This window comes from Kogia breviceps, chromosome 14 (assembly GCF_026419965.1).
Source record: "Kogia breviceps isolate mKogBre1 chromosome 14, mKogBre1 haplotype 1, whole genome shotgun sequence".
Classification (NCBI taxonomy): domain Eukaryota; kingdom Metazoa; phylum Chordata; class Mammalia; order Artiodactyla; family Physeteridae; genus Kogia; species Kogia breviceps.
In genome coordinates this window covers 51,731,348-51,739,830 of record NC_081323.1, presented here as the reverse complement: position 1 = coordinate 51,739,830, position 8,483 = coordinate 51,731,348, and the positions used below count along the sequence as shown (strand labels likewise).

Below are 8,483 nucleotides of genomic sequence, written 5' to 3'. Positions count from 1 at the left end.
TGAGGCAAGGACAGAAAGAGGGAGAACAGTGAGGCGCTAATTGCAACAATCCAGGAAAGAGGGTGGTGGGTGAATCTAAGCAGTGGAGATGGAGAGATGTGGTTGGATTCTGGATATGTTTTAAGGTAGAATCAACAAAATTTCTGATAGGAAGTATGTGGGATGAGAGACGAGAGGAGTCACGGATGCCTCCTAGATTTTTGGTCAAACACCTGGACGAAGGGCGTTCCCAATTACTGAAATTGGGAAGTCTATGGATGTAGCAGGTTTTAGGCAGATGAGAAGAAGGTCAGTTTAGAAATTTTAAATTTGCTTTCTAAGTGGAGCTACTGAGTAGGTAGTTAGTTATATTATTTAAGACAGAGGTCCCAGATGGAAGAATAAATTTAGAAGTTCTTGGGTTATCAATGGTATTTAAGGTCACTGACCTAGACAAGAGGATCAAAGGAGAGTATGTGGTCATTAAGAGTGAGGGAGTTTGAACTAGACTGCCTGGGTTCAAATCCCAGTCAGTCATTTACCAGTTATGTGAACTAGGGCAAGTTACTGAAACTTTGTGTCCCTCAGCTGTGAAATGAAGATAGTTATTGGCCATACTGCATCTGCTCTTTGTGGAGACAAAGAATTCATACATGTAAAGCATTCAAAACAAAGTCTGGCACACAATAAGCTCCCAGTACATGTTAGCTGGTTATTGGTTTTGTAACAGATATGAGTTTTTCCATTATAAAAGAATGTCATGGGCTTCCCTGGTGGCGCAGTGGTTGAGAGTCCGCCTGCCGATGCAGGGAACACGGGTTCGTGCCCCGGTCCGGGAAGATCCCACATGCCGCGGAGCGGCTGGGCCCGTGAGCCATGGCTGCTGAGCCTGCGCGTCCGGAGCCTGTGCTCCGCAATGGGAGAGGCCACAACAGTGAGAGGCCCGCATATCACACACACACACACACACACACACACACACACACAAAAAAAAAGAATGTCACTATTTTTTTAAAATATTGGAAATAATTTCAATTTTAAAGACAGTCTGCAAGTATAGTACAAAGAACTATTTTTTTTCAGAAACATCTGTGAATAAATAGTTGACACTTTGCCTTATCATCCCCAAATATTTGTGTGTATTTCCTACAAATAAGGACATTCTCTTGCATTGTCACAATACCTTCCAAATCAGGAAGACTGAAACATTACTATCATTTTATCTTCAGATCCCCTCCTAGTTTTGCCAATTGTCCCAAGATGTCTTTTGTAAAAAAAGGATCCATTTTCAACCACACCTACTTCTGTGGCTGCCAGGGAGAGCATCTGGGGAGAACTTTGCTGACTGCTGAGAAGATGATGAACTCAAGTTATTGGAGTGAGATGAGCACAGCATCAGCAGCTGTGGGACTCAGCAGCCCACAGAGGTGCTGCAGTGCCAGCCCCAGCATTACCACTGCTACCATCAGTCAAGCCAAGCCCAGCAGCCTCCAGAAAAAATGTTGTGTATGAGCGAGTGAGGACTTCCAGTGGGCCCATGAACAAAGTGGTTCAGGAGTTGGACCCCATCAACTCATGGGAAGTGCTCTCCCCTCTCAAAACTGCCTCCCCCTACCAAAGCTTGGTTTGGAGAGACCATTCCCAGGAACTTCATTCTCTAACTCTGAAAATATCTACTTGTGCCACAAGCACTCTACATACAACCTCAAATACTGAACAGGAACTCCATTCTCCAACAGAGAGAGTCACTACGTATCCACAGACCATTTTTAGGTGATATATAGTGCAAAATCCTGAACAGGAACCACTGTCTCCATTCCTAAGAGGAGGCCATTTCTTTCCAGGAAATAATGTTATTTATGAAAAAACCATAAGAAAAGTGGAGAAGCTAAATATGGATCAGGAATGCTATCCTGAGGTTCAGCCATCATCACATTGTCCAACAGCCCCAGATCATCCACTCTCCACACTGTCAACAATCACATTCTAGCCAGCAAATCCAAACCATCACAGGAAGTGATTCAATTTCTACAAACACTAGAATTGAACTGTGTCATGGTGGCTAAAACCAGGCACATGAGCAGGTGATAATTCAGGATGATGGTCCTGAAAAATTGACCCCCAAGTATTTTGGAGAGTTGCTTGCTGATCTAAGTTGTAAAAATACAGACCTTATTAGAACATGTGCAGAGAACTGGAGGAAGCAAACAGGACTTTGAGTCTACAGATGAGTCAGAATACATTGAATCAGTGATTCCGAAAGGACTGTAAGAACTTACAAAACAGCAAATTCGCTGTATGATGCAGATGAGGGGTATGTCTGATAAATCACTACGGCTAGTGCTGTCCACATTCAGCAACATACAGGAGGAGTGAGGACATCTTCAAAATGACTTGACATCACTGGAAAATGACAAGATAAGACTTGAGAAAGACTTGGCATTCAAAGGAACTCAAATAAAAGAGTATGAAGAACTCTTGGCATCAGTGAGAGCAAATAATCGCCAGCAGCAGCAAGGACTTCAAGACTCAACCTCAGAATGCCAAGCATTGGAAGAAAACAATCTCTCTCTTCAGTGTATGTTATCAGATATAGAATATAGACTAAAAGAAATGGAATACTGTAAGTATAATTTAGAGAAGAGAAGAAAAATCTTAGAATGCAGGTTTCTGAGACTTGTACAGGCCCAATGCTGCAGGCTAAAATGGATGAGATTGGCAACCATTACATGGAGATGGTAAAAAACTTAAGAATGCAGAAAGACAGAGAGATCTTCAAACTAAGGACTCAATTAAATCTGTACCAAAAAGATATTTCAAGAAGAGAAGGAAGTTGCAGTGACTTCCAATTCAAGATTCATGATCTGACAAGTTTGCTGGAAGAGAAGGATTCCCTTATAAAGTGTCAGTCAGAGGAACTCTTGAAATTGAGACAAGAAATATATTCATCTCATAACCAACCTTTCAGTGGTGGAAGGAAAACTATTACCACTAGAAAGAACAGAACACAATATCCAATCCTAGGCCTCCTGTATAATGACTATGAATATATACCACCAGGGAATGACACACAGTCTATTGTGATTGAGAAAACAGAAGACAAATGGACTTGTCCATGAATGAAACTCCACCTCAAAGGAATTTTTTGTGTCTTCATTAGTACTTTAATTGTTATTTTTCCATAACTAAAGCCAATCAATACTTTGAATCATGCTACTACCTAGCAAGTCTAATGGAATTAATTAGCTATAAAAATGACTGTTTTTCCAGCCATTTACAAGGTCTGACTCCTTTCTATCACATTTTGGTATTCAGTATAGCAACGCACCAATTTTTAAAACTGAATTACAGACACTATTTTTCAATAGGGTGCTCCCTAGACACTGAATTAATTTGTTGGGGTAGAGATTTTACAAGTTATTCCATTAGAAGATTTTCTATGGTATTAGATGTGCAATTTAGCTACAAGAGTAAATACTGTTTTTTTTAATTTTAACAACAATAGTGAAAAAGCAATATTATAGAATTAAAAAAACCCAGTTTAGAGTGGGCTTCAAGATGGCTGAGGGGGCTTCCCTGGTGGTGCAGTGGTTGAGAATCCGCCTGCCGCTGCAGGGGACACGGGTTCGTGCCCCGGTCCGGGAAGATCCCACATGCCGCGGAGTGGCTGGGCCCGTGAGCCATGGCTGCTGAGCCTGTGCGTCCGGAGCCTGTGCTTCGCAACGGGAGAGGCCACAACAGTGAGAGGCCCGCATATCACAAAAAAAAAAAAAAAAAAAAAAAAAAGATGACTGAGGAGTAAGACGTGGAGATCACCTTCCTCTCCACAAATACATAAAAAATACATCTACATGTGGAACAACTCCTACAGAACACCTACTGAACGTGGCAGAAAACCTCAGATTTTCCAAAAGGCAAGAAACTCCCCACACACCTGGGTAGGACAAAAGAAAAAAGGAAAAACAGAGACAAAAGAATAGGGACGGAACCTGCACCTCTGGGAGGGAGCCGCGAAGGAGGAAAAGTTTCTACACACTAGGAACACCCTTCACTGGAGGAGACGGGTGTGGGTTGGGAAGGGTGGGTGGAGTGGGGTGGGGGTGGAGCTTTGGAGCCACCGAGGAGGGCGCAGCAACAGGGGTGCAGAGGGCAAAGTGGAGAGATTCCCGCACAGAGGATCACTCCGACCAGCACTCAGCAGCCCAAGAGGCTTGTCTGCTCACCTGTGGGGACAGGTGGGGACTGGGAGCTGAGGCTTGGACTTCAGAGGTCAAATGCCAGGGAGAGGACTCGGGTTGGCTGCATGAACACAGCCGGAAGAGGGCTAGCGCTCCACAGCTAGCCAGGAGGGAGTCTGAGCAAAAGTTTGAAACAGCCTAAGAGCCAAGAGACCATTGCTTCGGGGGTGCTCGAGGAGAGAGGATTCAGAACACCGCCTAAACAAGCACGAGAGACAGGCGCGAGCAGTGGCTATCAGCGTGGACACCAGAGATGGGCATGAAACGCTAAGGTTGCTGCTGCAGCCACCAAGAAGCCTGTGTACAAGCACAGGTCACTATCCACACCTCCCCTCCCGGGGGTCTGTGCAGCCCGCCACTGTCAGGGTCCCATGATCCAAGGACAACTTCCCCGGGAGAACACACAGCACGCCTCAGGCTGTTGCAACGTCACGCAGGCCTCTGCCGGCTCGCCCAGTATTCCGTAGCCCTCCCTTCCCGCAACCTGAGTGAACCCGAACCCCACAATCAGCTGCTCCTTTAATCCCCACCTGTCTGGGTGAAGATAAGACACCAGAGGGCGACCTACATGCAGAGGCAGAGCCAAATCCAAAGCTGAACCCCAGGGGCTGTGCAAACAAAGAGAAGAAAGGCAAATTTCTCCCAGCAGCCTCAGGAGCAGCGGATTAAATCACCACAAGCAACTTGATGTACCCTCCATCCGGGGAATACCTGAATAGACAATGAATCCTCCCAAAACTGAGGCGGTGGACTTTGGGAGCAACTGTAGACTTGGGGTTTTCTTTCTTCATCTAATTTGTTTTCAGTTTTATCTTTATATTATTTTAGTATCTAGAGCTTATTATCATTGGTAGATTTGTTTATTGATTTGGTTGCTCTCTCTTCCTTTATATATATATAAATATTTCCTTTTTCTTTTTTTTGTGAGTGTGTATGTGTGTGCTTCTTTGTGTGATTTTGTCTGTATAGGTTTGCTTTTACCATTTGTCCTAGCATTGTCTGTCTGTTGTTGTTTTTTTAACATCTTTATTGGAGTATAATTGCTTTACAATGGTGTGTTAGTTTCTGCTTTATAACAAAGTGAATCAGTTATACATATACATATGTTCCCATATCTCTTCCCTCTTGCATCTCTCTCCCTCCCACTCTCCCTATCCCACCCCTCTGGGTGGTCACAAAGCATCAAGCTGATCTCCCTGTACTATGCGGCTGCTTCCCACTATCTATTTTACATTTGGTAGTGTATATATGTCCATGCCACTCTCTCACTTTGTCTCAGCTTACCCTCCCCCCTCCCCATATCCTCAAGTCCATTCTCTAGTAGGTCTGTGTCTTTATTCCTGTCTTGCCCCTAGGTTCTTCATGACCATTTTGTTTTCTTAGATTCCATATATATGTGTTAGCATACGGTATTTGTTTTTCCCTTTCTGACTTACTTCACTCTGTATGACAGACTCCAGGTCCATCCACCTCACTACAAATAACTCAATTTCATTTCTTTTTATGGCTCAGTATTATTCCATTGTATATATGTACCACATCTTCTTTATCCATTCAACTGTTGATGGACACTTAGGTTGCTTCCATATCCTGGCTATTGTAAATAGAGCTGCAATGAACATTGTGGTACATGACTCTTTTTGAATTATGGCTTTCTTAGAGTATATTCCCAGTAGTGGGGTTGCTGGGTTGTATGGTAGCTCTATTTTTAGTTTTATAAGTAATCTCCATACTATTCTCCATAGTGGCTGTATCAATTTACATTCCCACCAGCAGTGCAAGAGGGTTCCATTTTCTCCAAACCCTCTCCAGCATTTGTTGTTTGTAGATTTTTTTGATGATGGCCATTCTGACTGGTGTGAGATGATATCTCATTGTAGTTTTGATTTGCATTTCTGTAATGATTAATGATGTTGAGCATTCTTTCATGTGTTTGTTGGCAATCTGTATATCTTCTTTGGAGAAATGTCTATTTAGGTCTTCTGTCCATTTTTGGATTGGGTTGTTTGTTTTTTTAATATTGAGCAGCATGAGCTGCTTGTAAATTTTGGAGATTAATCCTTTGTCAGTTGCTTCATTTGCAACCATTTTCTCCAATTCTGAGGGTTGTTTTTTCATCTTGTTTATGGTTTCCTTTGCTGTACAAAAGCTTTTAAGTTTCATTAGGTCCCATTTGTTTATTTTTATTTTTACTTCCATTTCTCTAGGAGGTATGTCAGAAAGGATCTTGCTGTGATTTATGTCATGGAGTGTTCTGCCTATGTTTTCCTCTAAGAGTTTAATAGTGTCTGGCCTTACATTTAGGTCTGATCCATTTTGAGTTTATTTTTGTGTATGGTGTTAGGGAGTGTTCTAATTTCATTCTTTTACAAGTAGCTGTCCAGTTTTCCCAGCACCACTTATTGAAGGGGCTGTCTTTTCTCCATTGTATATTCTTGCCTCCTTTGTCATAAATTAGGTGACCACATGTGTGTGAGTTATCTCTGGGCTTTCTATCCTGTTCCATTGATCTATATTTCTGTTTTTGTGCCAGTACCATACTGTCTTGATTACTGCAGCTTTGTAGTATAGTCTGAAGTCAGGGAGCCTGATTCCTCCACCTCTGTTTTTCTTTCTCAAGATTGCTTTGGCTATTTGGGGTCTTTTGTGTTTCCATACAAATTGTGAGATATTTTGTTGTAGTTCTGTGAAAAATGCCAGTGGTAGTTTGATAGGAGTTGCATTGAATCTGTATATTGCTTTGGGTAGTAGAGTCATTTTCACAATGTTGATTCTTCCAATCCAAGAACATAGTATATCTCTCCATCTATTTGTATCATCTTTAATTTCTTTCATCAGTGTCTTATAATTTTCTGCATACAGGTCTTTTCTCTCCTTAAGTAGGTTTATTCCTAGATATTTTATTCTTTTTGTTGCAATGGTAAATGGGAGTGTTTTCTTAATTTCCCTTTCAGATTTTCATCATTAGTGTATAGGAATGCAAGAGATTTCTGTGCATTAATTTTGTATCCTGCTACTTTACCAAATTCATTGATTAGCTCTAGTAGTTTTCTTGTAGCATCTTTAGGATTCTCTATGTAGAGTATCATGTTATCTGCAAACAGTGACAGCTTTACTTCTTCTTTTCTGATTTGGATTCCTTTTATTTCTTTTTCTTCTCTGATTGCTGTGGCTAAAACTTCCAAAACTATGTTGAATAACAGTGGTGAGAGTGGGCAACCTTGTCTTGTTCCTGATCTTAGTGGAAATGGTTTCAGTTTCTCACCCTTGAGGATGATGTTGGCTGTGTGTTTGTCATATATGGCCTTTATTATGTTAAGGTCAATTCCCTCTATGTCTACTTTCTGGAGGGTTTTTATCATAAATCGGTGTTGAATTTTGTTGAAAGCTTTTTCTGAATCTATTGAGATGATCATATGGTTTTTCTCCTTCAATTTATTAATATGGTGTATCACATTGATTTGCGTATATTGAAGAATCCTTACATTCTTGGGATAAACCCCACTTGATCATGGTGTATGATCCTTTTAATTTGCTGTTGGATTCTCTTTGCCAGTATTTTGTTGAATATTTTTCCATCTATGTTCATCAGTGATATTGGCCTATAGTTTTCTTTCTTTGTGACATCTTTGTCTGGTTTTGGTATCAGGGTGAGGGTGTCCTCATAGAATGAGTTTGGGAGTGTTCCTCCCTCTGCTATCTTTTGGAAGAGTTTGAGAAGGATAGGTGTTAGCTCTTCTCTAAATGTTTGATAGAATTCGCCTGTGAAGCCTTCTGTTCCTGGGCTTTTGTTTGTTGGAAGACTTTTAATCACAGTTTCAATTTCAGTGCTTGTGTTTGGTCTGTTTATATGTTCTATTTCTTCCTGGTTCAGTCTCAGGAAGTTGTGCATTTCTGAGTATTTGGCCTTTTCTTCCAGGTTGTCCATTTTATTGGCATAGAATTGCTTGTAGTAATCTCTCATGATCCTTTGTATTTCTGCAGTGTCAGTTGTTACTTCTCCTTTTTCATTTCTAATTCTATTGCTTTGGGTCTTCTCCTATTTTTCTTGATCAGTCTGGCAAATGGTTTATCAATTTTGTTTATCTTCTCAAAGAAGCAGCTTTTAGTTTTATTGATCTTTGCTATAGTTTCCTTCATTTCTTTTTCATTTATTTCTGATATGATCTTTATGATTTCTTTCCTTCTGCTAACTTTGGGGGTTTTTTGTTCTTCTTTCTCTAATTGCTTTAGGTGTAAGGTTAGGTTGTTTATTTGATATGATTC

General features: G+C 41.1%; 1 pseudogene; it reads left to right on the top strand.

The window, feature by feature from the left end:
- Positions 1 to 1,335: 1,335 nt before the first annotated feature.
- On the top strand, positions 1,336 to 3,098 carry LOC131741423 (protein POF1B pseudogene; annotated as a pseudogene).
- The last annotated feature ends 5,385 nt before the right edge of the window (positions 3,099 to 8,483 follow it).